The sequence below is a fragment of the Mytilus galloprovincialis genome, chromosome 1 (genome assembly GCF_965363235.1).
Source record: "Mytilus galloprovincialis chromosome 1, xbMytGall1.hap1.1, whole genome shotgun sequence".
In the NCBI taxonomy this organism is placed as follows: domain Eukaryota; kingdom Metazoa; phylum Mollusca; class Bivalvia; order Mytilida; family Mytilidae; genus Mytilus; species Mytilus galloprovincialis.
Window position 1 is genome coordinate 73,575,078 of NC_134838.1, and position 17,746 is coordinate 73,592,823.

At 32.0% G+C, this 17,746-nt stretch overlaps 1 long non-coding RNA gene across 1 annotated transcript; it reads right to left on the reverse strand.

Moving 5' to 3' along the window:
• Positions 1–9,650: 9,650 nt before the first annotated feature.
• On the reverse strand, positions 9,651–11,810 carry LOC143044470 (uncharacterized). The gene is made up of 2 exons (XR_012968690.1): positions 11,432–11,810; positions 9,651–11,006 (listed from the first exon to the last, which is right to left on the reverse strand). It is a non-coding gene; the product is annotated as an uncharacterized LOC143044470 (long non-coding RNA).
• Between the last annotated feature and the right edge of the window lie 5,936 nt (positions 11,811–17,746).

A 17,746-nucleotide genomic window follows, 5' to 3' on the forward strand; every position in this document is an offset into this window, starting at 1 on the left:
ACTAAGAATTTCAGAAATATTTCACACTGCATAAAATTAGACTTGAAATACATAGGGAAGAAAAGGGAGGAACAAATAAAGAAACAGAATTGAAAAGGCGAAACAAAATGTATAAAGATTTTTAAATGAAGGTAACAGTAGTATATATATACCGCTGTTCATAAGTCATAAATCAATTGAGAGAAAAACAAATCTGGGTTACAAACTAAAACCGAGGGACATACATCAATTTTAAAAGGAAAACAACGAATCTACAACGAATCTACAGCAACACTGAAGTGCAACAAAAAACAAACGACAATGCAACATACATAGAAACGAGGTACTGTTTGAGATTTTCGATTTCAAACATTTATAAAAGCGAAACATAGAAACAATATTAATAGCAGTCAGTTTGGTTCAATTTCGTCAAAAATAAGGTAAACATCGCTGATATACTAGTATTTTGGGCCTGCAAGCCGATAATTCAACTCATTTGAATGAGTATGCATGTAAGTTTTATTCGGACCTTTAATTGCATTGAGAAGGTTGCACGTTTGAATCGCATGTGGTTCGTCTAGTAAAGTAGAAGCCAATGTTGAAATTCAAAATTTAAACAAGAGAGACATCAGGAATAACCATTTTTGGACCGATCGTACCCACAAAAAAATCTTTCTGATAAAACTAAAACGATGGTTAACATGGTTTGTTACTTTATAACTTAAATTCAAAAAGACTTAGAAAAATCGTCATTATAAGAGAATACGTACCTGTCTTTAGAAATAAGATGTAGTATGATTGCTAATGAGACAAGTTACCAAATAACAAGAAACTAATTAATATAGGTCGCAGTATTGCCTACAACAATGAGTAAAACCCATACTGCATAGTCAGCTATTTAAGGCCCCGAAATGACATAATTATCTAAAACAAACCAAACGCTACAGAATCACTGGTTCCTGACTTGGGAAAGGCACATACAGAATGTGGAGCGTTTAAACAGTTCCATGATGTTAGTGGTCGCCAAACCCTTTCCTAACCTAGGAAGGGGTTGTAACAGTACAATATTTAAATAAACTATTAACCTGCGTTGAAAGGGACGTAATTCATCAGATGAATGCATACATGCCTGGTCCACAAAAAACAGGCGTAAAATGCAAATGAGAAGCCTGGTCAATAAATAAACCAGGCGTAATATCCTTACATAATACTACACTTATTTTAGATCATTGTATTACATGTACCCTAGCTGTGTACTTTTGTGTATTTGATACAAACTTCTGTACTGATTGATTTTATTTCTCATTGTTTGACAAAAAGCTTGAAATATTAACCATTGAAGAAGCTAATACATAAATAAATACATTTTAGACAGACACTGGCTCAAATAAGTTTAAGTTCAAATAAGAATTATGACAATTAGTTTTTCTTGAAATAAAAGTAGCGTTTTTTTGGAATATTATTGTCTTTTGAACTAAAATAAGAAAGTAAGTAAGTAAGAGGCTCCCACAGGGTCAAAAACGACCTGCGACCTCTGGGCTTTTTAGAGGCGACTTCCGACCTGAGGGCCTTCTAAAAACGACCTGCGACCTGTAAAAGGAGTAGGTCTGGTAAGGGCCGATTTTGGCCTCAAATTTCAGGTTCATCTAACGAAAGTTTTTGGACACTTTTTAAACACTTAAGTGTCTATTTCAATTGATTCGATTAGTTTATGTGACAGATTTTAACTGATTTAGTCATTAAAAACGCTCTGATTCAAGCTTAAATATGAAAAATCTATCAAATATCCCCAAAAACGTCACTTTTCAGATGGTTTTTGTCAAAAATGAAAGTGGCCGCATCCGTGTTCATCCTCAACCTTTATACATTTATATGTTTTGTATAATCATCAAATACAACTTACATTTCAATATTATGAATGAACACGAATGCGGCTACTTTCATTTTAGACGGAAACCGTCTAAAAATTAACAAAAATGCTAAAATTTTGAAGATTTCAGTAATTTAGCATGACTTAATGATGCTAGAACGCGATATTTGTGCATAGTATTGTCAAAAACAGCTCATATTCATGTAGCAGAAGCATTTTACTTTCCAAAATATAGCTTAAAGATTACATTTTCATAATTTTCTAAAACTGCTATATTTTGGGGCCAAAAAAGGGTCTTACTGAACCTACTCCTTTGGAAAAAAACAACCTCCAATCGACTTCCGTCCTCTGTGTTGGAAAAAAACGACCTGCGACCTGTTCATTTCCCTAAAAAACGACCTCTCGACGAATTTAGAAGCGGCCTTGCGAGCTGAGGGGGGTAACCTGTGTGAGCCTCAAGTAAGTAAGTAAATTTTATTTAGAGTCGGCATATATATACATAATAACAGACAAAACAAAAGCTCTGGTGAGCTCTTTAACCGACTATCACATAAAAAATCATGCAGCATCATGAAAATACTGCCAAATTAAAATGAAAAACATGCAATATAATGAAAGCAAATCTATTTGATTTGTGAGCCTCCAGAGTCAAATTTCATGTGGCAAGCGCCTCTATGTGCATTGAAACGGGGAAATCAGCAAATCACTTGAAGATCATAAAATATAACAGACTTAAAGCATAAAAACATACAAGCACTAGCATTTAATGGCAGATATGTTCAATAAATGCATAAAAAGCAGAGCAAAAGGCCATTAAAAAAAGAAAGAAAGAAAATTCAGCTTTGAGACAGCACTGGATGAAAAACGACATGAACTGCAGTAGCATTTTTGACCCCCACACTAGGAATTTATATAATTCCTAAACTGGTCAAAAGAAGTCATGAGTCTAGCCTAATTAGGAAGTGCGTTCCATACTTGTGCTGACTCAAATCTAAAGGATCTTTTACCATAACTTGAGGTTCTAGGTCTAGGTACCTGCAGTGTTTTTTTATTAATTATTTTAAAGGTCTCCAAGGCAATTGAGTGCATTCTACGAGTTTTTAATGATGGAAGGTATGAAATCTGCAGGAGTGTTTCGTATGAGCTCTGATGGTCTTCATAAATAAATCAAAGCGCTCGTTCTTGTATTTTTTTTCTATTTTTCTGGTATTTTGTTTCCCACAGAAGTGCCAAGTCAAAGGGCAGTAACTAAAGTTAGACATAATGAAAGAGTAATAAATTGTAAGTAACTTAGTTTGTTTAGATGTTTCCCAATTCTTTTCAAAACATTTAATTGCCTTGCAGCCTTTTTACAAATATTTGAAATATGTAAATTGAAGTTTAATTTTAAATCAATCGTAACGCCAAGTTGTTTAACCTCATCCTCACATGATATAGAAATACCATTCATTTTATCATGTGTTTTTTGCCAAGAGAGATAGCTTGAAATTTTTCTGGGTTGGCCTGCATTTTATTGGAAGAAAATAACTGTATTAAATAATTGCTGTCTTCCTCAAGAGCAGAAATTACATCTTGTAAGGAATTTCCAGGAATTTCTAGGAAAATATAAATGATAATACTGCAATTTAACCTAAAGTAAAAGATTTTAATATTATTTATTATCCAAGGATAAACTTTAAGGTTTTGGGATTTCAAAATTTCTGAAGAACATAAAACTTAATAACTTAGTTATACTCACATTTATTATTTATCATGTATACTACTTTCCTTTTATTTCACAATTTTCATTCAATTTGATTCCATAATAATTATATCAATTACAAATTCTTCCAAAAAGCACAAAACAAGCTTATTATCCCTGAATATATAAAGCTGCCATAAGTCCAACTTTTGCAAACTAAAACCAGGAGCCAAATTTTGAAGAAAAAAAATCCCATGAGCCTCTAAACAAAGCATTATGGGTATTATGATTTACGCCATACCAACAGTATTACGCCCGTAAGAAAATTTACGCCTTGCTTATTTCAATTTACAACAGGTTTACCATTTTTTTCTGCGCCCGTTAGGACTACAATTTACGTTTCCTGCTCCCTTACGCCTGGATCTAGACACTTAACTACCACTTACGGCTGGTTTACGCCTTATTTCCAGGCGTCATACGCCTTATAATTTCGTACGGGTATGCTTGGAAGTTATGCAAAAATAAGATTTTAGCAGTCATCTCTATAACATTTTAAGTGAATTTATATCTCAGACTGGTATCTGCATACATACAAATATTGCAAATATGGCTAGCCTTTGTTTGAACACTTCTAGTATATTTATTAGGTAAATTGTGTCAGAAATATGGTTACAGATGATACTGTTGTGACAAGAATTATAAATTGGCCATTCGAGGTAGAAAATGTGAACTTTGAATTAATTGACAAATAGGCATACAGTAAGATATGGACTGGAGACAGAAGCAGGATTGGATATTTTATATAATCTTGAATGTTGTATAAATGATTGACTGCTAAACATTACATTTATAGTATTCTGATATGCTTTCAATATGTTATCAAAACAGTTTTAAACAGGTTCTAGGCATTTTATTACAGAAAATATGCAAATAGGGTAAGCTGGTAATAATTAAAGTCTTATTTTTTAAAATTCTTTTAAAAATTGAAACAGGGGAGGGGTCATGATAAAATGTTCAGTAAAAAAACCTTAGAGTATACACAGTAATTTCTTTCAGGCTATAATTTTGATAAATGAGTATTAATGTGGGAATAACTGATTTTAGAGAGTTTTCTATTTGAATAAATGTTTGTATATGTTGCTCTTTGTGAATACAGCTGTTTCTCAAACCACGCCTCTTTTGGGGAGATTTAGAATGTTCATAGAAAATTAATTTTGTTTACATACTAGTTCCCAGTTATGCTCTCTGTGTTCCATATCATAGAGACATAACTTGGGAATGTTACCAGTAAATATACATGTGCATATTGTTTACATTGAAATCTGTGGTAACCCTACATTCGAGGTAGGGGTAGTTAAGAAAATTAGTGTTAGTTTAAACTCTGAAAAGTTCAGGGCATATAAACGATGAAAGTATGCCGCACAGCCCTATATTTTGACCTTTGAAAAAATTGTGGTGCATATGAACTTTCAATTCTAGGTTAAGATTTTTTTCAAAACTAAGTTGTACAGTTTTAGCCGTAAAAGGAGTTCCTAATTGCATTGTCAATATTTACAGAAATGCAACCTATAGGCTAGGAGAACGACAATCAAAACATTGAAAAGTGACATTGCTACTGTGACAACCTTGAAATAAGTACTAAGTTCTTTAAAATTTACACAGTATATATGAGGGTAGTAATGGGGGTACCTTCATAACGTATAACGGTAAAAATTCTTGCCAAATGACGTTAACGGTAATTTTTAGTGCATGCCGATAAAATATACACTTTCTTTTAGACGATTAACAAATCAGCTGAATATGACGAATCACGCCATTCCCCCCCCCCAAAAAAAAATAACTGTAACGATAATTATTTGAGACATCTGACGAATCACAGTAATTAAAACTTTATCCAATTTGACGTTAACGGTAGCCGAAAATGACCGTTTGACGCCTGACGGTAAATGGCGTTTCCACCCTCATATATGAACACGGATCTACTTCTGTAATGCATCATAAACGCTGATTCATTTCTGGTGTAGTTAGTATGGTGTATTTCTCAGATGATTCAAACACGTCCGTGCTGCCTATTCCGATTCAAAGTGACTAGATATTTGCAGACAATAACTTTCATAAAAGTTCATTTGATCCGATTAAATTAAAGTTACTTCAATATTCAGAGGAAAACTGTTTTGAATATTACTTTGTTCCAATATTATTTGTGTGCCAGCCACTTTACGTGTTTTTAAACGTGAATTTACTTAGGAATACATTGATGGCGTCGTATAATTCTGTAAATTGAGTCAAATTACTACCCACTCTAATCTGGTAATAGTCTTGGGGAACAATTATCGCCCGATTGAATGTTATTGTTTACAAAATAAGCATGCACCTGTTATATTGTTAAATGCCTGGAATGTTCGAATAATGAATTCTTGTGATGTTTTTAGCAAAAATTAAGAATGTACGTCATGTTCTTTTTCAAGAAAATCGAGCGTTCAAATTTCAGATATTTCTTTAGTACTCATCAATTTGCTGAATGTTAAGTATAATAAATTATATCATTTACAATAAAGTGGCATGTAATACTGCAGTATAATGTTAATGATTAAAGTCCTCGTATGAATTCGGTGTTTTCATTCATTAATAATGCTTTAATATAATTTCATTGTTTCGCACAAACGTTAAATTGTGTATTTAGATTTTCAAGCTTGTAGTCTCGCATACCTTATGAAAGAAAAAATAAAGTCGCTATCATTATTATTGAGTGGTTGGTGGTTGCTTAACGTTAAGTGGCAAATATTTCATGCATGTTCAGGATAAGCTATCGTGGAATTGAAGGCTGTTTATTGGCAGATATGTACTAAATAAAAGCAAGTGACATTCATAATTTGTTTGAGTGCGGAAAGCATTTTGTTCATAGAATTACGAAAGTATAGAACAACGCCTTGTGGTCTTCAATGCAGCGAGAAAATCCCAAGCCCGTAGACGTGCTTCAGCTGGCCCCTAAACAAAAATGTATACTAGTTCAGTGATAGTGGACGTCAAACTAATCTCTGAAATATATTAAAGAAACTAAGAAAAAATAATACAAAACTAACAAAGGCCACACACAATAATACTCACAGTGAAATTCGTTTTAAAAGAAGTCCTAGTGCGATGTAAGAATAAGTAACAAAAAAACTAAACAAAATGACAATGATACATAAATGAACAAAGGACTACTGGCAGTTACCAACATGCCAGCTGCAGACCTCAATTAAACTGATTGTAAGATTAGTTCTTCATCAATATGAATATCAAGCACAATCCTTCTAGTTCGGGGTTTAGTATTATACTATCATAAAATATATGAGAAGAACATAATAGCCCGTATCATGCGAACAACTGGGTTTAGAATAAATGTGTTTATTTACGATGCAAAAATCCTACAAGTAAATCAAAATTAAAGCTAAAATATGCAATCTTTAATCACCTGACAACCGTATCGAAGTTATATCCCTTCTTAATAAGTCTGTTTAAATGTTTTGTTAGCTTCTAAGGTGAATGCGGACATTGTTGTGCTTTGTAAAGAATATAACAATAAAAAATGGATATGAAATACCGGAACGTATCAGATGTCTGCATGTTGAAATATATTTACGAATGATGTCCTTTTACCGATGAAAAAATTGGTAAATGTTTTGACTAGTTTGCGATATAGAAAACCCTAGAGTACTAATTTTTCAGTAAAACAAAAATGTATCGCTAAAAAATATAATAGGTTGTTACATACACGATCAAATCGTACAAGTTGAGATAAATAAACACCATAAGATGGTGACAAGGGAACGTCACCATCTAAAAAAGGATAATTAACCATAGGAAATCTCTTTTGTCATAAATTTTGGTATTAAGCTTCCAGTTAATAATATAGATATCAAGATCGGGGAAAAGGCAGCCATTGTTAGTGTTTGCTTTATTAAAAGTTAGTTATCATAAACAGGATAAATTTCTATTTAGCATACATACTGAAGTCGTCATTATCGAGGGCCAACATATAAACATATACATGAAATACATGTACATGTATTACCTAAAGTAATATTGACACCAATTGGTCCGAGACCACCATTGTCGTCCCTTGATTTTCGTTGTTCACAAATATAGTCCCTAGTGTTGACAGTGGGTTACTTGCCATTAATTTTTATACCCCTTCCAAATTTATTTCTCCATGTTTAATGCCTCAAATTGCAAGACGGGGGTGAAATTACACTGTAAAAAAAATTGGGTCCAGAATTTTAAAGGAAAGTAGTGATTTGGTTCAGCTGAAAAAGGTTTAAAATTAGCACTTCGGAAGCTGTCAAAAGATTTCAAGACGCCCAAAACATAAAATTGTCCATATTTTGAGTTAGAGGCGATGAAGTTTTCTATAATTTTGATATAATTTGTCCCAAAAGTAGTACAACACACTGTAAAAGTTTCTTTGAGAAAGCGCAGGTGGGATTTTTTTTATTTTCATTTTTGTTCTAAAAGAAATGCACTACGAAATAATTGTGGTCTCGGACCAATTAACAGCAAATCTAGAATCAAAATCAACAACCAAGATAAAATCAAACTGATCGATAGTAAACACTCAAACAAATTGGCCTCACATAGCCCTTATAATTTAGTCAGAAATATTCCTAACCCAGAATTCGGACAAATTTTAACCAACTAAGCTATGACACTCCATTATAATTAAATATTCAAATCTGAAATTGGAAGGGATTATTGAACTTTGCAATAACAGCTATTCCTTTTTGGCGATGAGAATCACCAAGTATAAATTTTAATAGGGATATCATGGTTTGTTTCTGTTGTATAACATTTGTGATTGCAGGGCCTTTTATAGTTGACTATTTACCATATATGCTGCATGCAGTATGGGTTTACATCATAGTTAAAGTCTGTACTGTGACCTATATGTGTAAACTTCTATGTTATTTGGTCTCTGTGGAGATATGTCTCATTGGCAATCACATCACCTCTTCTTAGTTGTATATTTATGACGTCATATGATATAAGAATCAGGGGATGGTGTATTATTCCAATGAGCGACTATCAACCAATGAAAGTTGAAATGAAGTGGATGTAAGGAAATAAAGGCAACCGTACGACCTTTAACAATGAGGAAAAACCCATACAGTATAGTCGGATATGAAAGGCCCCGAAATAACGGAATAATCTAAATCAAAACAAATTACAGAACCAACGAGAAAACAACTGAACTACAGGCTCCTGCTTTGAACAGACACAAAAAAAGTATTGGCCGCGTTGAACATGGTTGTGAGCACTCAACCCTCCCCTTACGTGGGACAAGGTTTTTGAGCACAGCATAAAAACAAACTATAAAAATTAGTTCTCATTCATCAAAAATAGCTACTAGTATATGCTTTGACTTGCAACTGTATAATTCTTATATCAACATATAGAGTCCTGATGAAAAGTGCAAATACTGAAAATATTGTGGAATGAAATGGAAGTTAAGTGATGACAATAGCTTGCGGATATCGGATGTTCACTGGTGTCAACCATACATTCAATCCGGCATTACTACATGAACCTTAACCATGTTTGCGTAAAAAACCCCACCAAAAAACCCTTTACAAAATGTTAAAATGATATAAGGTGTCAGACCACCAATTAAAAATCCCTATCTGTTCAACCAAATATTGCAATTTTCACAGCTTTCTAAATATTTTACCTTAAGTTTAACTTCATAGAAACCAGTTATATCCTTAATTGTACATGTATCAGCTTTCTACATGCCAATTTTCACCATACCTTTAAAGCCTTCTAACAAAATAACTGACCTTCAAACAGAGGTACTCCCAAAAAATTAAAAAAAAAATGGTTTTCTGGAAATCTAAAATTAGTATACTATGGAGCGCATTAATCCTCAATTTTTAATGCAAACTTATAGACAAGTACATTTTGGCTCAAAATGATCTAGATATATTTGTCTTTCACCAAAAGTTTCATTTCTGCAAATTTGTCGGTTAGTTTATGTAAACAAGGACATCAAAAGCACTATTTTGTGTCAGAGTAGGGCTACTTTTACGTTCTAAATTGGAGGGAGTAATTGGTGGTCTGACACCTATAAGTATAACACCGAAACAAATTTATATGATTTCAATAGATTTATTATGTACAAGTTGTAGATAAATAAATTATGAATAAATAATAAATAGATAAGAATTAATAACAGTAACAAAATCAACAATTTGGCACTATCTTTCTTTTGCGTAATGTTATTCATCACATCACTCTATTTCATAGAAACTAACGTCTGGTCCTCGGGATTCCTTCTGATTACCCATAAAGAATTTGAAAATACTTTTAAGTGGGTTTTTATGTCTTTTCAGGTTTTTGATTTGAATTTTGTTGGACTTCTTTGTTAGAAAATGGATGGCAAGATCACACTTGGATTCTACGTTAAATCTCACAGCTTTCATGTTTGGAGTTGCTGTCTTTTGTGCCTTCTTTTCAATATTGGGAGTTGTTGTCTTTTGTGTCCTCTTTTCAATGTTGGGAGTTCTACTTCCAGATATACATCTTTTGCTTGGTGTGTGTAGATTCGAAGCAACGATCGAATGGCGTTCCACACCGTTCATGGATGCTAGGCTAGCAGACTGAGAACGGCATCTTGTTATTCTACGATCTTCCAGAACATTTTCTGTTTTAATCTTTTTAATATCAGCTTTCTGTTTAACTTCGAGTAGTAAATGCTTATGTAAACATGGTGCGAAGTGGTTTGGGCTCCAATAATTTTCACCGTTGATTCCATTCGTGTTTGTCCAAAATACTGCCAGTTTTCTTTTTGACACCTGCTTCCTCGGAAATATGATCCTGTTGAGTTCTGGGCGTATTGACACTGTGCTTTTTAGTTTAGGGTAAATAGAATAAAGTTTACATCCGACAACTGACGCTAAAGCGTACAAATGCCAGATACCACAATAGTTCCCTCTTTTAGCTGTCTTTATGGCATCAAGTTCATACACTTTTTCAATTGATTCCGGGTCAGAGTTCATTCCCGGTTTGAAATTTGCGCTGTATGTTGTAATTGTGGAACAGTACGGGAAAGTGTCAAAATCGTAAATCTTATGGTTGACGTCGTTGAGATAAAAGTCTTTATTCAGTGCTAATTCACATGCCAAGCGCACTCTCATCTCGACATTATGATGTTGATCTCCAAATACTAGCATGGAAGCACTCCTTGGCAAGCAATTTCCATCCCCAGAAACTTTAATTGGAACTAACTCTGGGAATTCTTGGGATGGGAAAATGTCCATTGATACTTTGTCCAGTTTTATGTCCAATACATCTTGTGATACCTCCAACGGAAATCCCTGAAGTTTATTCTTTATCAGAGTTGCACATTCCTTAAAAGCTTGGAAACCCTTGCTTGATGCCAAAGATAAGTAAATCAAACTGTCGTTGAAGAACTGTAGTCGCTGTAAGTCTTGTCCTGTCCTATAAGTAAAAAAAAAAGGGTTTTAAAATCACATTTAATACTAGAGAGTCTATACATGTACAGCAACTAAATCACAACTATAATAATATTAAAAATTGAAGCATCGACCTGACGGAAAAAATATTTAGTTATTAAAAAAATTGATCATTCAAAAATAATCTTGAAATCCTTTACATGTATATCGACCATTTAGATTAAAAATGTTTTAAGCACCGAACTGCAAACCCATTTTTTAAGTTATTTATTTTTTTTGTTTTTAATATTCCAAAGGTCTTTACAGATAACAAATAATTAAATGAAAATAATAATTATAATAATATTGATATTACAATTTGTAAATTTTTTTATTGTATTTAGTTTGTATATGATTTTTCAATCTTCAATAAAAATAATTATATAAGTTATAAATGGTTGTTAAACTAACCTGTGTTTAGAATCCATCGTTGTTTCTTTCCTCCGTAAGTGTTGAATTAAGTCTTAGCCACTAATGAACTTTAATAATTTCATTTTCAGTTTATATGTATAAAATGAAGCCAATTTTAATGACATAAACACAACTGATTAACCCAAGCGATAATTTATTACACCTTGTTTAATTGTAGTGTAATATTTGACATCTAATTAAATTATTTTAATTGTTTGGTGATTAACTGCCCACTGCCGATTCTATTGTTAACCGGTCAACACATTTTGCTTGCAGTTTTTAACAATTTTCTGTCATAAGTGTCATTAATAAACTACAAGGCATTTTTATTGGTACAGTAAATCATAACATATTATCAAATTTGTTTATCAGCTTTTAATTGTTCTTACATATGTATTTAAGTAAGTACAAATTGATATCTATATTCCCATCAGCTTTTACATGTATCTAATTTAGTTACATTTTAGTTTGCGGCAAAAAAATTAAAACTCATAGTTACACAGTTATATATGATTACATTATTGTGTCTGTTATATCGTAAAGAAACTTAGAAGCAAACTCTTTCTATATTGCAGCTGAATTAATTAAATTTTTAGATCTTTGTTAAGTTTGGATATAATTTAAGGATGATTTTCTTTTCTTTGAAGTATAATTAGTTAATTGTAGTATACATGCAATGGCTTAATAAAATTGAAAACGAACATCTTTCTCCTAAATGTTTTTGCTCAATAAAGATTTAATAAAAGTTAAATGGTTTATGATAATTGTACTGTTACGATTATCATAATTCAATTTTGAATAATATATCATTTAGCTCTTAAATTCTATTTCGTATCACTGCACATTTTATTTTTCGATTTATACACACAATATGTTTTTTCAATGGTAGATAAGAGCCGTACCGAGTAGTTTCGCTGGATTTTTTTTAAATTACCGGGTGACATCTTGAATCGTAAGGATTTGCTGATATACAATTTAATTAAAAGATAATTTTATTTTCTTTGAAGTACAATTAGTAAATTGTTATAAACATATGCATTGGCTTAATAAAATTGAAAAAAAAACCTCACATCTTTCTTTTAAATGTATTTGCTCAATCTTTAATATATAAGAAAAGAAGATGTGGTTTGATTGTAAATGAGACAACTCTCCACAGTCTATATCGCAGAACTGCACTTTTTAAGCTCATTTATGAACTCAAAATTGTGTTTTGTTAATTGTACATTGGTTTCTTTCAGTAATTTAAGTTTACAAAAATACGCTGTTTGTCTGCGAGAGACGATACAAGATTATATTTTGTTAACTTACCCAAAGGCATAAACAGATTGAAAAAAATCTTTGAAAAAAGTAAAATTTGTTTTCTCAAATTGGAATAGATCAGAGACATATATACTTAATATTTTTATGTCTCTAAATAGATGAATAAAGATATGACATATGTATAATATATATGAAATTTCTAAAAAAAAACGTAATTAAAAAAATCAAACCACTTTCCTACATTTAGAATTATTGCTTCCGTTCCCTTTCTGAAACGTTTTCGTCATAGCAATACATATTGCCATACATTAGAAAAACATCGGTATCTCTCATAATTTTCGTAGTTTTAGTAAAGTCTCTTATCTTAAAAATTATTACAACAGCAAAGTATTAGAATAATAAATGACGTTTTTATCATTTATATCATATTATAACCGTTATTTAAAAATTAACATACATGAGCTATCGTAATATAAGGTCGGTTGCGAACCGATACCGGTGATAACACCAAATCGTACATTATAAAAATCGAAAATTTTATTGAAATTCTTTATTATTATTACATTTTTCTTCCGATTGCTTTAAAGCTAATTTTAGGTCCGTTGTGCTCTTATCAAACTTCTTTGGGGTCATTAGTGCTCCTTTGTGCACAAAGGAGATGCTTTGCGTTGTTTTTAGAGACCCTGTATGAATAACTAGAATTGTTAAGATGTTAGGTTTTTCGTTTGAGCCGAGAGATTGTTTCACATTTTTATGCAGAGGCCGATACAACTGACTAATACGGTATACGGCCTACGGTATATGGGTTTTCTCATTGGTGAAGGCCATACGTTGACCTATTATTGATTATATCTGCGTCATTTGAACTCTGGTGCATAGATAGTTGTCATTAGCAAAAATTCCACAATATACTTGTAGATAAAAATTTCAGTATTATATACATGAAAGTTGTTTAGCCAATCTGATTACTTTATAATCTCGACAAGCCTAAAATGCTGAGTTTTGAAATTTAACTGTCTTGAATTTATAAACGAGCCATTGTGGTGGAAACTATATTTTTAGAATTTATGAAAATGCTGTGTACCGTACTCATTTAATAATTCGGAAAATGCTGTTTTCTGTTCATCCTCATACTTTGTATCAATGCTCTGTTTCAAAGAAGCTAACCCAACTTTTCATGTTTTTTTTTACATTTTAAAACATTATTTGCATATAAAGACAGGACAATTTAAGGATTCATATGTTTCAATTCTTCTAGGTTTAATTTAATCCTTAAAAGTTTGTCTGATCTCTGAAATAATAATGTTATTGTTGTTGAGATGCCACTACTCATTTATTTCAGTGCTTGATTTTATCTGGACCATCTGCTTTGTTGGATAGATCTCATTCATAAATCATATTTGAAAAGGCGACATGTTTCTGTTTTTTTGGATAGTTGTTTTTTGCCGCGGTTCCTCCCTGTGTTTTGTTTGTCCATATCTAATATTTAACCATCCGACTTAGAGCATTTAAAAGTTGTTGCTTAAAACCTTAAATACCCCAACGAAGATTACACTTTGTGAAACTAACTTATTAAGACGTCTTGCTTTTTTCTATGGTATTGTCTGTTAGTGCAGCGATGCATGTGTTGTTATTTCATAAAGTATTTTGTAAAATGTATTTTAACAAGGTCTTTATAAAAATAATGATATGTCAACAAACAAGTATTTGATTGATATACATTTAATTTTCCATTGCTAAAATAAAAGAACATGTGTGGTAAATGTCAATGATATAGCAACCCAACTACAAAAGGAACCGAAAGAAATTTAGATGACAATAAAGTGTTGAACAATAGACAGGTGCCTATACATGTACAATAGTGCCAAACTTAATTGTTTCGATTTCATAACAAAAACTGTGAATAAATTTAACGGAAACAATCAAAATATGGAATTAACACATATATTTTCGATATTCGAAATCAGTTACACGCGTTGGTAAAATTCAACAAGAGAAACACGGCGGGTGTCACTAGTGACGAAGAAACTGTTGACCCTTCTGCAGCATTAGATTTCAACTCGAATTTTTCAGTGCAGTTTTTGTTGATCAATCATTGATTTTTTTAGTTTTCTGTGAAATGTTTGATTATTGCTGTTTGTCTTTTTGTCGTACTTTGTTGTTTAAATTTGACAATGGTGTCATATACCTGATTTTTATTTGTTTTTTTTTACTCCGTGATGCCTTTTCTCTCTTTTCTTCAGTTTTCATGACTGTATTACATTTTCTAACCTATACTTTCGTGGGGATCTGTGGTTTATGTCTAGTTGTATCCTTTCATCGATCCTAGAGTGTCTATTTAAAAAAGAATCTCCAATATTCAAGGGTTCGTGTTGCTTATTCTATAGTTTTTTATGTTGTGTCAGGTGTACTATTGTTTGTCTGTTTGTCTTTTTCGTTTTTAGCCATGGCGTTGTCAGTTTATTTTCGATTTATTAGTCTGAATATCCCTCTGGTATCTTTCGTCCCTCTTTTCAAGTTTTATTTTAATTCAAGACCTCATGAACATAGGTTTCTGAGATATATTCAAATTAAATACATTTTAACAATCAACTTGACATGTATAAAAACATGTATACAATAAGGTTGATAATAAGTTGATAAGCATATTATAGTATTTGAATAAGCATATAAAATATGTATGATGAAGGGGAAAAAGAAAGTGAGACAATATGTTAAACATATAATACATGTATAAATGAGTAAAAATATGAGAGACAACATATTATTTTACCACCTATAGCACAATTTTGCAAAACTTTGTGGATGCAAGAGCGATCATCGATGTTGAATAATTATGCTTTAACTTATCTTTATCGGATCTGAATAGATCTATACCAAGAGGTAACACTTTTCCCTCAGAGACATCCAATTCAAGCCCCCCCCCCAAAAAAAAAAAAACAACCAAAAATAGACTCCTTTCAATTGAAAGTGTATGAAACTGACATCATATCAATCTGAACTGAGAAAATGATCTCCAAAGTTCAACTTTTAATAAAGACAAACATTTTGTTATACCATGATAAAAACAAACGGACATGGAATATTCATCATTAACAGAAGTTCATATAAGTAAGATAACTTGGACGGAAATAAAGTATTTGAATTGCATATATTTCGGGTAACATTTGTATGATGTAACACCACCAACTCGGTCCCGGACGGAAAGAACATACGCGGAACTTACATATTTACACCCAAATAGCTCCTATGCATACGTAAGCGTTTTCATTTCAAAATACGTAATTACATATCTATAATAATTGATTACTAGTTCAATGGAAAACTTTTTGGCAAATAGAACTTAAAGTAAAGAAAAAGAAACGTTAAAAAACATCTGTATAATTTGTAGATCTGGTCTCACTCAGCAATTTTGCTTTTTGTAATGTTTCTTTACATGTTAGTTTTTAGGGTACTTTTAGTTCCCACACTCACATAAAGGGTAAACTCGTTATTCCTTTAAGGAGTCTATTGTCAGTTCTGATCCTTGACTTATATGATATTTACGTCAAGAAGTGATAAAAATAACTGTTCAAGCTCTGGTTTGCTCTCTGTTTACACACTTGGCTCATTATAGACATTTTGTTCTCACTACTTCTAATTTAGTTCTTGTCTGCACCATATTGACATCTACTGTAGGTACACGGATTATTTCTATATGGTTTGGTTTAACTTTCTCAGATTCTGATCTCAGACACGGAAAGGTATCCATGACTTCTTTTCTCATTTTCAGATCTCGCCTCAGATAATCAATGGCGTAAAACAACTTCCAATTTTTGTCACTAATGATGGAATTGAAGTCACTAAAGGTGGTAAGGCAGTCGTACTCATTATTGACCAAATCATGGTTATTGCATAGGGCGACCAGCATAACAGGAAAGCAGCTGCAGTATGAAAAAAGTATAAAGTTAGACGAATTATCTTCAAATCATTACACATGGTTAGAGCACCAGACGTGCTTTGTCTATAAAAATCATCTGTTGCGCTCGAATCAAAGAGCAATTATAGTGCGAAGTTGAAGAACATTGAGGACCAAAAAGTTCCGAAAAGTTTCACAAAATAAAAAATGAATTTATGATAACTTCATACTAGTTGTCCTAACTAGATTAAACATGTTAAATACGAAGTGGAATCAAAGAATTATCCTATTATATGGTATAGACAAAACGACAGATGCATTTAATAGGTCTGCTTTTAAGCCTTCCCTATCATGACATTTGAATTTATATGGATTTTTATGGCGACTTACGCATACCTATTATACGAGAAGCTTTGCTTTCTCTATCAAAGCACCAGATATAGCTTTATTATGAGTTCATGCGGTTACCTCCCTGTTTTACATCGGTAAGAAAGGTGTATATAATTTAGTTTTCTTGAGTACATTACTTCATTCCGGTATTCGTCGGAGTGTGTGGTGCTCAGTCTAAAGTCTTGTGAGAAGTGTTTGTGGACATCATTTATCTTTTTTGTTTTTGATAATTATCTAAAAAAAAGTATTAGATACTAGTAAGTAATTCCCATTATAAGCCTACAGCTTTATCAATTTTTTTTATTGCAGTGTTTTTAAAAATGCCCAGAATTGTATTGATTTACTCACAGGGTTGAAATAAGAAAGTTGTTGACATATACGGTTGATTGTTGATTGCATAACGTCCAGTGGCTAATATGTTATGCATGTTCAAGATTTAAACATTTTGAATAATTATACTTCAAAGTATTTTTCAGCAATTTATTTAATATCCATAAAATTGAAAGGCTATTAACGCTACCGTATAATTTGCTCAGAGAGGACCAAGTGGTCCAGTTGGCACCTGAAAAATGATCGATAACTTTGCTGCCAAGACACTCTTTCTTTTTTTTTTTTTATATATCTATCAAAATGTTCAGTTTAGGCTATGATATTTATTTTTTAGTTACATATTTAGAAATACGTCATACTACTATTTATATCTCAAAGTACATGAAAACACACGAAGTTTTGAAATGAGAAATAAAATAAAAGATTGAGAGACTTTT